Here is a 13,385-nt window from a genome sequence, read left to right as displayed (position 1 = left end):
TTTATTCTCTGTGATTTGGGTTTTCCCTACTCCATTTTAAGACAGACTTTCTCCATTTTTCAGAAGATCATCCATAAGCTTTAATCTATAATTGAATCACAAAAAAAGCAGGGGCTTATTTAAAAAATGCAGACTAACTTTGGTATTTTTAGGAAGCATTTTATCATTTGCAAGGAGGAATCCAGCCATTTTTGCATCAGAGTATGTATAGTAGACAGCAGGGTCTAAGACATGAAATGTGGAGAAGAGAGGACTCTGCTGTGAGCCTCGTGGAGAATTTTATGGCAGACTCCAGTAGTGCTTAGGATACACTGGTGAACAGATGACAAGTATTAGTGCTTATGTGGTCTTTTCAAACATGGCTTTATTTGAAAAGTGAACTCAAAACTATCGGCGTTCCAACATGCAAAAGGGAAGTGTTGGTTGAAATATGGATGAAAGTCATAATAAAAAGTCCTGAGCTACGGGAAGGAAAAGGAGAGCACCCCCCACCCCCACCCCACCCCCTTGCTGCAGTGCAGCTGTGAGGAGCCTGTGCTCCTCCGTGTGAGCCCCACTCATCTATCCAGGGCTGTGGTGTTGGGGGAGGGTAGGCGGTTTATCTGCCCTTTCTGTGCCTTGGTGTTCTTGTCTGTAATATGGGGAAATAATCATGGTACTTTGCTCATGGGCTTGTTGTAGAGATTAAAAACCTCTTGGAAAAAGTACCAGAAACAGAACCTGGTATATATTAAAGATTCAGTAGGCTACTGCTAAGTTGAGGGAGGAATTGATATTAAATTTTCTAAGTTAATGAAACTTTAGATACTAACATGGAATTTAAGGCCAGGGAGTTCATTTCCTACTTTTATGAGGAACCATCTGTAAGAATTCTTGGTCGCATTTCAATCACCTCCATTCATTTTGTATTTGTAAAATAGGATAATCTGGATGCACAGGACAAGGTCTCTGAGGTCCTAGACCATGATGACTCCACAGTCCACACACTTTTCTGCTGGGGGAGTCCAGGAATGCACTGAGCCACTCCCCACCTCCACCCCAACCACCATGTGTCTGCCACTGGCTGGCATATGCTCTGAGTGGGGAGGGGAGGGTTTGAATGTGAAGACATGGTCTCCATTCCTAGGAAGCTTACACTCTAACATAGAATGGAAGCAGGACAGGAGGGGAAAAATTACATAGGATGTGGTCCTTTCCTAGAGCGGCAGCACAGATGATGCTCTAAGAAAATGCACATAGGAGGAGTGCCTAGCCCCACACTCACCCCCTTGGGAGATCGTTCCCTGTTGGAGGTGGCCAGGCTACGATCTCCCGAGGGGGTGGGCATGGGGGCATGAGTGAGCTGGGAGGGCACCACAGGCTGGTAGGGGGAGCAGGAGGAATCCTGGCTGGATCAGGTGGCCAGAGGGGGCTCATCTTCCCCTGAATAAGGCAGTGGGTATGAGCCTGAGACTGAGTAGAGGTGAAGGGTGCAGAGTGGCCTGTTCTTGATGTCTTTACGAATCATTTTAAGGAAGCTTGAACCTCAATACTGCTGTAACGAGTCCTGGACAGATGTTAACCTGGAAAATGACACAGTGAAACTAATATTTTGGGGAGATTCTCCTGCCAGCTGGGTGGAAAATCATGAGAAGGGAATGTGGGTAGAGGGGTAGGGGTCCACCAAGAGTTTGCTGGCAGGATAGTCTTAGTGAGAAGTGACCTGGCCTTCATCTCAGGCACTGGCGGGGGTTGGAGGGAAGGGGCTGGATTCACAGGAGCTCAGGTGGTACAATGGACAGAATTTAGTGATGAATTAGATGTGGTGCCCTTAAAGGATGTGGGGTACTTCTGTTTCCAACCTGACCAACTGTCATTCCCATGAAAAAGGGAGCAAGTTTGGTGGGGGTCTGGGGGGGAGATGTGTTTAATCTTGAATATGTTGAGTTTAAGATGCATCCCCAAATGAAAGTGGTAAAGCTTCTCAGGCAGGAGCCATGTGAATGTGGAGTGGGGGAGGGGGAGATGGTGAGTCAGCACAGGTGGTGTTGGGTGGCAGGGGAGGGAAATGATAAAAGACTTATTTATTGATATAGCAAATGAATCACATCTAACAAATGCAGTGAGTTTCTTAGCCCTTCCGTGTCAAGAACTCCATGTGATGGTTCCAACCTACCTTGTAGTTTCCACCATGTCCCTAAATAAAACCTAAGCAATAGCCTAATGCAGCTACTCATTGTTTTCTGGGTTTCTCACTATTTTCCAAGGCTGGGTGGTGACCTCTCTTCCAGGAAGCTTTTTGAGATTGCATTTAACTGGGTGTTCTTTCTTTCTTCTCCAAACCTTGGAGCAGTCTCTAAGATACTCTCACAATCTTCTTTGTGTTGGAGGTTTGTGAACCTGCCAGCACATTTACTAGATGACCATCCCTTAATGGTTGGCCATTTTTGGTTTTCTGAGGTGTGAATGACACCACGCCTGGTTGCAGAACGTCTCTCGGGTTGACAGAAGCCATTCCTTGAGTATGTGTTGCACTATACTGATGTGTGTGTCAAGGAGGAAATCAAGGACGGGATTAAGATTAGAAATGGGGAAGAAAGATCCCTTAGTGATTTGAATTAAAAAGCTGATGCACATGAGGAATAAACAGAAGGTAGAAAAACAGTCAATTTCTGCACAATCAGGCAACGTCAGGTAATCAATCAATTGGGAATTTGACTGCCCGATGTGGCAACCTTTTGAAATGCCAGGGGACACCTGCTGGGTGGAGCAGGCAGGTGAAGCCTTTAGGCTCTGTCCCCTGAGCCACTTTCATTCTGAGCCACAAAGATGCCTCAAGAGGGCTTTGGCAAGGGCCAAAAAGGAACTCTACTAAAACCTGAAGGTCTCAAACCAGCAAGTCTGGTGAGTGACAACAAGTATAGATACAAAAGATGGAAAAATAAAAGCTTAGTTTGGCTACGGGGGAACTTGTAAACAAGTAAATTTAGGGCAAACATTTTAATAGAGGCTGGTTGGAGTGAATGGAGTATCTGGAATTGTTTCAACTGAAGGAGGGCTGTCTGTTCTAACTCAGGGGGTGATTCAGGAAAGTCTGCTCTACAAAAACGGGCTTTAGAACTCATCCTGTTTTTGCGAAGATTCTAAATTCCATTACTTTGGCTTCTTGTGTTTTCCTCTTGGGCTCTAAGTCCTGGATCAACCTGAGAATCTGCTGAAAGAAATGGAATTCTTTCTGGGGAAAACGTGCCCTTTCGTGTATATGGACAGTCCGAAAATGCGTGTGTGTGTTTATTGTCAGAAGTGTGTGTGCATATACTTCTATATGTGTGTTTATACACTTCTGACTTGTGCAATTCAGGGTCTCCAACACCTTTCCACGGACCTTCCAGGCCCCACTGTACCTCAAACAGCAGCTTCCGGTTCTCCAGTGGCTGCTAAGCTGTCCCTCTGCAGAGGCTGGCCCCTTGGATACCACTCTGGGCACTGTTCCAAGTGTCTGTGCTATCCCCTGGCCTCTAGCCAGATGCATTCACACTCTTCTGCGCATTCCCTTATCTGAAAAGGCAGCAAACAAATGCTGAAAGGCTTAGGCAGAACTAAGTTCCTCTTTATTTTCTTTTCACACGATTTTTCAGTGTCATCAATAAGCAAAGCTCCATCTCTGAGAATTGAGAGCCTTGGCAGTGGATTATATGGGAACCAATCAGGACTTTGGCATTTTGTGCCTCTGACTAGCCATCTTGAGTCCATTTGGATGGAAAGCTCACAGAGTCCTCTTGCTTGCCAAGCTGTGGATTAGTTTATTTATTAATGAGGTGGTGCTGACAATTTATTTCCAAGAGCCAGTGTGCTGGGCAAAGCAATGTAATATTAAGGCATTCCTTAAAGTTGTGAGGAAAAGGGTGACTGGGTGGCTCAGTGGGTTAAGCCTCTGCCTTCAGCTCAGGTCATGATCTCAGCATCCTGGGATAGAGCCTGCTAAGTGGGGAGCCTGCTTTCCCCCCACCCAACCCCACCCCTCTGCCTGCTGCTCAGCCTACTTGTGATCTCGCTCTTTCTGTCAAATAAATAAATAAAATCTTTAAATAAATTGTGAGGAAGAAGACAACATCCGAAGCCCACAGTTTAACAAGACGGAGTGCTAGAAAACCAGACACCAGTGAGGTGTGGGAACCGACACTAATTGGGCACCAACTGCATATTGTCACTGTATACGGGTTGACTGCAAGTCCCTCAGCAACTCCATGAGGTAGAAATTGTCATCCCCATTTTGCGGATGAGAATGTAGCTTAATAGAAGGTAAGCAGCCTTACAAGGCACTGGGCTGCCATTTATGGTGCTGGGTACGGTTGGGATTCAAACGGAGATGTGATTTGGGAATGGGAACAGGGTGGTTGGGAATTCCACTCCTTGTCTCTCTGGCCAGACTCCTGTTCTTAAGTAGATTCCTACAGTAGCTTTGCTACATACAGCTGTAACCCAGACCGTATTTTAGGGTTCCTCATAAGTTACCGTGCGTTGATGAGGACCTGTCTTGTAGCTAGTACTATATCACTCCCTCATCCACTAGTTGTGTAAGAACTGACCTGTTAGAGCAAATGGAGTCATAGTAACCATAATTACATTTCACTCCTGCATGGTTTGTGTTCCTTTGGGGCGTCTGCCCCTGTGGGGTGTTGTCCTCGAGGATTTCCAAGAGCGCCTGGGGCTATTCACATGATTTTAGCTTCATCGTGCTCTCCTTTCTCTCAGGCTCTGTAAGGGGAGCCATTCCAACAACCTGTCTCTATTGTGAGGGAGAATGGGGGCCCCCAGCCAACCCAGGATGAACATGGAATCTGAGTGTTTAAGTCACTGAGGTGTGGGGCTGCTTGTTACTGCATCACAACCAAGTTGGTACTGACCCAAACTGCCTCTGAGGCTGGTTTTCCTGAATAACCTATTTGAAAATTACTTCTCTTTTGCACTGATGTGCTTTCATTTGTCTGTCATCCCATTTTGATGAGTACGTGCCTTGCTCAGGACCCTGACGTTAAATCCTGCCATTTGAATTGATTTTTCCTCCACTACTCTGTCTCACAGTATGAGTGGCTGACTTCTTTAAAGATACAAGCCTGTGTCTCCCTAGCTCTTAATTTCTAGAGGCTCCAGGGGCCAGTGAGGAAGGTGAAACAGTGTTTCTCTCACTTTTCCAGAGTCTTTCCTCCCCAGAGCACATGGGCTCCACTGGCGCTGATGTGTGGGCTGACAAAAGGCTGCCGTGGTACTTCAGGCTTGGCTTTTCCTCTGGCCAGTTGCTCAGCCCTCTTTGCTGTTCCTTACTTAGGAGGAATTTGCTTTTAGCAGGCTAGGCTGTGCTCCTGGCTGTTTGTCCTCCGATCCCTAACATAACTACCAGAGGATATTTGCTTCAGAGACACATGGAGGCTTTGAATTATTTTCCCAGGGGACTCCTCTCCTCCTCTGTAAATCAGATGAGGAAAAGAGAGCAGAGTGCAGAAGTGTGCCTCACTGTCATGTGTCAGATAATTTCCAGCTCCTCAAAAAATTCCACTTGACAGCTTGAAAATTCATTAGTATGAGGATGAAGTAGTTGGCTCCAAACAAGGGGTTAAGGTGTGTTGGCGTCCAAGGTTAATGGCCATCGATAATCAGGAAATGAACATATTGTGCCCTCTCTAGGGAAAGACATGCTTCCTGTGTATGAATATTGTGTCTCCATAAGCCCAGAGGACTGACTGAATAGTCCTCCTCACACCCTGAGAACACCTGCCTTTGGACTTATTTTGGTTATTTTATTTAGGGCAGATTACACATCTGAATGAGCAGCTTGAGGCTCTGTGAGTGAGAGGAAAAAGGTGTATTCTAGGGACCCTGGTCATTCCCATGGGCTCCCCTGAACTCTGGTGGCCTTCTTCCTGTCTCCTTGGGCATCACCAGCCCTACAACCAAAGACTTCCTCTTAAGCCTTTCAGCAAGGTGAGGAGGGAAAGCAAGCTCTGAATTGCTATAAATATTAAAAACTTTAAAAATACTGGAGATAATAATAATGCCGTAACTACTCCTTAGTAAGCCTGTAATTTATACCAGACATTTCTTACATATGTAATCTTTAATAATTAAAATCCTGGAATATAAGCTATAATAAACCTCATTTTACAAATAAGGTAACAGAAGGTCAAAGTTTAACTTGTCAAAGGCCACACACAATGAATGTCTGAATTTGCCCAGATAAATTCACTCATGTCCATTTTTTCCCTCAAATGAAATACTGGTGCATACTTTTCTTAAAATAACAATTTCATTATTTTTGGTTAAGTCATAAAACCTTTTTTTGGTTTGCTACAGTTATGTTGGTTACTCTTATTATTACTGAATCATCTGGAACTTCTTGCACTAGTTTTCAGGATTCTTATGATATTTTACCTTTAATAAAAATAATTTTATTACATTAAGTTCCTTAACAAGCTGTGTTTTACCTGGGTTTATCTCCACCAGGAACCAGAAGCAGGGACCTGGTCCTCACTAAAGCTTTTCCTTCCTTCCCCACTTCCACCACCCAGAACCTTCTCTGAACCCGGCATTTCCATGGAGGTCACTGTTTCCATGAGGTAGTCACCGCCTCTCAACTTTCAACTGAGTTTCATTCTTTTGCAAAGAGACAGAGAAGGGATTTCTTTGAATAACCAAGGACTGTAATTTCGACTTTAAGCTTGGAGGTGAATTTAGTCTTTGCAATGACAATGCAGTTGCCTCTCATTCTTGTCTTTTGCCTCTGGGCTCCTTGCACATTCTTACTGTCTATTCTTCTAATTCCTGCTGGCTGCTCTGCTGATGCTGCCCACACCATGATCTAGGCCTGTCAACCTGTTCCATCTCATGTGCCCTGTGAATTCTCCTCCTCCCTCTCCCCTGCTCTTGACTGGCTGTCCTCCCCAGACCAGCAGCCACAGTCACACCTGGTACCTGGTTAGTCTGTGGCTTGACAAGCTTTCCAGGTGATTAGGATGCATGTTAAAGCTTAAGAACCACAGTTCCAGGGCATTCATGATTATCTAACAGGCGTTCCCCCTTGAAAAATCTCTTCTGTTGGTACTTTAAAACATACATGTCTTTATAGCTGTAGAGGACCTGTCTGTATTTCTCTAATTTTCTGTTTTTATGTTAGGGTTTTCTCCTGCCTCTCTGACCAAAAAAAAAAAAAAATTATATGGACCTCAATCCTCTTTTTCTCTGTGAATTTCTCTTTCTGAGTCTCTGCCCTTGTCTTGTTCTTTGGTATTATCTCTCACTCTCATATATCTTCGATTACCTCCTCCATGCTGTGATTCACACTTCAGCATCACGGATCTGAACCTCTTGGAGTTTCATATTTCCCAAAGCCTAAAGGTTGTTTCTCTTGTGTTTTCTTAACCTAGTATTTCAAAAAAGAATAAATCTTTATTCTGTAGTAAGAAGGGCTGCCAGCCTCAGAAAAAAATTAAGAAGTGTTCCTGGAAAATAGAGAACAAATGTTTTGTATTAGAAAGAATGGGATTTATAAGTGCAGCAACACCACAGCTCAAAACACAAGCTGAAAAGCTGCTGTAACCCAGGAGTAAAGCCAGAGAAATTTTCAGAACAAGAGCAGGAGGTTGCCCCAAGATGATCTTTACGATGATTGATAACTGACTATGGGACAGTGGGCCCAGAGTTCAGCTTTTTCTCCCTCCCTGTCAACATGTGTGCATACCACACACAGGGCTGGCACTTGTGCACAAACCTAGCAAAGCCAACCATCTGCTTCATGCCGAGTATACTGGCTTCAGGGAACTGAGAGACAAGACATGGAGATAATGCGACAGCTTTGCAGAATATTATGCAACAGTGAAAAAGGAGACTCTGTATGTAATTTCTACCCAAAAGAGAAATTCATTCCAGTCCCCAAAGCCTAGGGTAAAGATGTCATTCTTTTGGCCATTCAAAATCCCAAATGGGACTGACTTCCATCTGTATCCACTGAGGGAAGTCTGTCCACTGGCAGTCAGCATTCCAATTCTAGGAAGTTAGCCCCTAAAAAACCAGACGCTGGGAAGAATCTCTCCAAGTACCTAAGTGATCCTAAGCCTTTATACTCAAAGTGGGGTGAAGGGGGAAGCAAGGATCACCAAATTATTAAGGAAAGTCAAGTCTTTCTTAATTGGATAATTAACATCATTCAAGTATATAACATAATGATTTAATGTTTCTACATCCTGTGCAATGATTACCACAATAATTTCAGTTAGGGATCATCCCTGCATATAGTTACACAGTTTTTATTTCTTGTGATTAGGCCTTTTAAGAACTTTCTAGCACCTACCAAATATGCAGTAGTGTTATAAACCACAGTCCACCATGATGTAACTTACACATGCACAATGCTGTGTAGAGTTTTATGTAACAGGATCAAAGTGAAGCAAACAAATGATAAACTGATTCTAGATGCAACAGAATTCAGGGAACAGAAGAGAAGTAAAAAATATTCCAAAGGGGGAGGAGTCAAGATGGCGGAGAAGTAGCAGCTGAGACTACTTCAGGTAGCGGGAGATCAGCTAGATAGCTTATCTAAAGATTGCAAACACCTACAAATCCAACGGGAGATCGAAGAGAAGAAGAACAGAATTCTAGAAACAGAAAATCAACCACTTTCTGAAAGGTAGGACTGGCGGAGAAGTGAATCCAAAGCGACGGGACGATAGACCGTGGGGGGAGGGGCCGGCTCCCGGCAAGAGGCGGAGCAACGGAGCACAAAATCGGGACTTTTAAAAGTCTGTTCCGCTGAGGGACATTGCTCCAGAGGCTTAACCGGGGTGAAGCCCATGCGGGGTCAGCGTGGCCTCAGGTCCCGCAGGGTCACAGAAGGATCGGGGGTGTCTGAGTGTCGCAGAGCTTACAGGTATTAGAACGGGGAAGCCGGCTACAGAGACAGCCGAGGAGTGACTCTCAGCTCGGGGTTACCTTGAACCGGTCGCAGGCTCGGTCAGCTCGGAGCGCGGCCGGAGGCCAGGGTGACGGGAGTCATTGGGCGCTGTTCTCTGAGGGCGCACTGAGGAGTGGGGCCCCGGGCTCTCGGCTCCTCCGGGCCGGACACCGGGAGGCCGCCATCTTCATTCCCGCCCTCCGGAACTCTACGGAAAGCGCTCAGGAACAAAAGCTCCCGAAAGCAAACCCGAGCGGATTACTCAGCCGGGCCCAGGGTAAGGGCAGTGCAACTCCGCCCGGGGCAAAGACGCTTGAGAATCACTACAACAGGCCCCTTCCCCAGAAGAGCAACAAGAAACCCAGCCAGGACCAAGTTCACCTACCAAGGCGTGCAGTTTCAATACCAAGGAGAGCAGCGGAATTCCAGAGGAGGAGAAAGCAAAGCACGGAACTCATGGCTTTCTCCCCATGATTCTTTAGCCTTGCAGTTAATTTAATTGTTTTTTCTCTTTCAATTTTTTTTTCTCTTCTTCTGCTAAATTTTTTTAACTTTTACCCTTTTCTTTTTTAACGTTTTTTAACTAGTTTAACTAATATATATATATATTTTTTTCTTTTTATATTTTTTCTTTATTTGTTTTCTTCTTTTAATTGTTTCATTTTCTTTTTTCTTCCTGAACCTCTTTTATTCCCCTTTCTCCCCCCTCACGTTTTGGGATCTCTTCTGATTTGGTTAAAGTATATTTTCCTGGGGTCTTTGCCACCCTTTTAGTATTTTACTTGCTCCTTCATATACTCTTATCTGGACAAAATGACAAGGCGGAAAAATTCACCACAAAAAAAAGAACAAGAGGCAGTACCAAAGGCTAGGGACCTAATCAATACAGACGTTGGTAATATGTCAGATCTAGAGTTCAGAATGACGATTCTCAAGGTTCTAGCCGGCCTCGAAAAAGGCATGGAAGATATTAGAGAAACTCTCTCGGGAGATATAAAAGCCCTTTCTGGAGAAATAAAAGAACTAAAATCTAACCAAGTTGAAATCAAAAAAGCTATTAATGAGGTGCAATCAAAAATGGAGGCTCTCACTGCTAGGATAAATGAGGCAGAAGAAAGAATTAGCGATATAGAAGACCAAATGACAGAGAATAAAGAAGCTGAGCGAAAGAGGGACAAACAGCTACTGGACCACGAGGGGAGAATTCGAGAGATAAGTGACACCATAAGATGAAACAACATTAGAATAATTGGGATCCCAGAAGAAGAAGAAAGAGAGAGGGGAGCAGAAAGTATATTGGAGAGAATTATTGGAGAGAATTTCCCCAATATGGCAAAGGGAACAAGCATCAAAATCCAGGAGGTTCAGAGAACCCCCCTCAAAATCAATAAGAATAGGTCCACACCCCGTCACCTAATAGTAAAATTTACAAGTCTTAGTGACAAAGAGAAAATCCTGAAAGCAGCCCGGGAAAAGAAGTCTGTAACATACAATGGTAAAAATATTAGATTGGCAGCAGACTTATCCACAGAGACCTGGCAGGCCAGAAAGAGCTGGCATGATATATTCAGAGTACTAAACGAGAAAAACATGCAGCCAAGAATACTATATCCAGCTAGGCTATCATTGAAAATAGAAGGAGAGATTAAAAGCCTCCAGGACAAACAAAAACTGAAAGAATTTGCAAATACCAAACCAGCTCTACAGGAAATCTTGAAAGGGGTCCTCTAAGCAAAGAGAGACCCTAAAAGTAGTAGATCAGAAAGGAACAGAGACAATATACAATAACAGTCACCTTACAGGCAATACAATGGCACTAAATTCATATCTCTCAATACTTACCCTGAATGTGAATGGGCTAAATGCCCCAATCAAAAGACACAGGGTATCAGAATGGATAAAAAAACAAAACCCATCTATACGTTGCCTACAAGAAACTCATCTTAAACCCGAAGACACCTCCAGATTTAAAGTGAGGGGGTGGAAAAGAATTTACCATGCTAATGGACATCAGAAGAAAGCAGGAGTGGCAATCCTTATATCAGATCAATTAGATTTTAAGCCAAAGACTATAATAAGAGATGAGGAAGGACACTATATCATACTCAAAGGAACTGTCCAACAAGAAGATCTAACAATTTTAAATATCTATGCCCCTAACATGGGAGCAGCCAACTATATAAACCAATTAATAACAAAATCAAAGAAACACATCGACAATAATACAATAATCGTAGGGGACTTTAACACTCCCCTCACTGAAATGGACAGATCATCCAAGCAAAAGATCAACAAGGAAATCAAGGCCTTAAATGACACACTGGACCAGATGGACATCACAGATATATTCAGAACATTTCATCCCAAAGCAACAGAATACACATTCTTCTCTAGTGCACATGGAACATTCTCCAGAATAGATCACATCTTCGGTCCTAAATCAGGTCTCAACTGGTATCAAAAGATGGGATCATTCCCTGCATAATTTCAGACCACAATGCTCTGAAGCTAGAACTCAATCACAAGAGGAAATTTGGAAAGAACCCAAATACATGGAGACTAAACAGCATCCTTCTAAAGAATGAATGGGTCAACCAGGAAATTAAAGAAGAATTGAAAAAATTCATGGAAACAAATGATAATGAAAACACAATAGTGCAAAATCTGTGGGACACAACAAAGTCAGTCCTGAGAGGAAAATATATAGTGGTACAAGCCTTTCTCAAGAAACAAAAAGGTCTCAGGTACACAACCTCACCCTACGCCTAAAGGAGTTGGAGAAAGAACAAGAAAGAAACCCTAAACCCAGTAGGAGAAGAGAAATCATAAAGATCAGAGCAGAAATCAATGAAATAGAAACCAAAAAAATAATAGAACAAATCAACGAAACTAGGAGCTGGTTCTTTGAAAGAATTAATAAGATCGATAAACCCCTGGCCAGACTTATCAAAAAGAAAAGAGAAAGGACCCAAATAAATAAAATCATGAATGAAAGAGGAGAGATCACAACTAACACCAAAGAAATACAGACAATTATAAGAACGTACTATGAGCAACTCTACGCCAACAAATTTGACAATCTGGAAGAAATGGGTGCATTCCTAGAGACATATAAACTACCACAACTGAACCAGGAAGAAAGAGAAAGCCTGAACAGACCCATAACCAGTAAGGAGATTGAAACAGTCATCAAAAATCTCCAAACAAACAAAATCCCAGGGCCAGATGGCTTCCCGGGGGAATTCTACCAAACATTTAAAGAAGAACTAATTCCTATTCTCCTGAAACTGTTCCAAAAAATAGAAATGGAAAGAAAACTTCCAAACTCATTTTATGAGGCCAGCATCACCTTGATCCCAAAACCACAAGGATCCCATCAAAAAAGAGAACTACAGACCAATATCCTTGATGAACACAGATGCAAAAATTCTCACCAAAATACTAGCCAATAGGATTCAACAGTACATTAAAAGGATTATTCACCACGACCAAGTGGGATTTATTCCAGGGCTGCAAGGTTGGTTCAACATCCGCAAATCAATCAATGTGATACAACACATTAATAAAAGAAAGAACAAGAACCATATGATACTCTCCATAGATGCTGAAAAAGCATTTGACAAAGTACAGCATCCCTTCCTGATCAAAACTCTTCAAGTGTATGGATAGAGGGCACATACCTCAATATTATCAAAGCCATCTATGAAAAACCCACCGCAAATATCATTCTCAATGGAGAAAAACTGAAAGCTTTTCCGCTAAGGTCAGGAACACGGCAGGGATATCCATTATCACCACTGCTATTCAACATAGTACTAGAAGTCCTAGCCTCAGCAATCAGACAACAAAAGGAAATTAAAGGCATCCAAATTGGCAAAGAAGAAGTCAAACTATCACTCTTCACAGATGATATGATACCATATGTGGAAAATCTAAAAGACTCCACTCCAAAACTGCTAGAACTTGTACAGGAATTCAGTAAAGTGTGAGGATATAAAATCAATGCACGGGGACGCCTTGGTGGCTCAGTTGGTTAAAATCAATGCACAGAAATCAGTTGCATTTCTCTACACCAACAAGACAGAAGAAAGAGAAATTAAGGAGTCAATCCCATTTACAATTGCACCCAAAACTATAAGATACCTAGGAATAAACCTAACCAAAGAGACTAAGAATCTATACACAGAAAACTATAAAGTACTCATGAAAGAAATTGAGAAAGACACAAAGAAATGGAAAAATGTTCCATGCTTCTGGATTGGAAGAGTAAATATTGTGAAAATGTCTATGCTACCTAAAGCAATCTACACATTTAATGCAATTCCTATCAAAGTACCATCCATTTTTTTCAAAGAAATGGAACAAATAATCCTAAAATTTATATGGAACCAGAAAAGACCTCGAATAGCCAAAGGAATATTGAAAAAGAAAGCCAAAGTTGGTGGCATCACTATTCCGGACT

This window comes from Enhydra lutris, unplaced genomic scaffold (genome assembly GCF_002288905.1).
Source record: "Enhydra lutris kenyoni isolate GAN:26980312 unplaced genomic scaffold, ASM228890v2 scaffoldscaffold11, whole genome shotgun sequence".
NCBI classification, from domain to species: Eukaryota; Metazoa; Chordata; class Mammalia; order Carnivora; family Mustelidae; genus Enhydra; species Enhydra lutris.
This window is presented reverse-complemented; position numbering follows the sequence as displayed.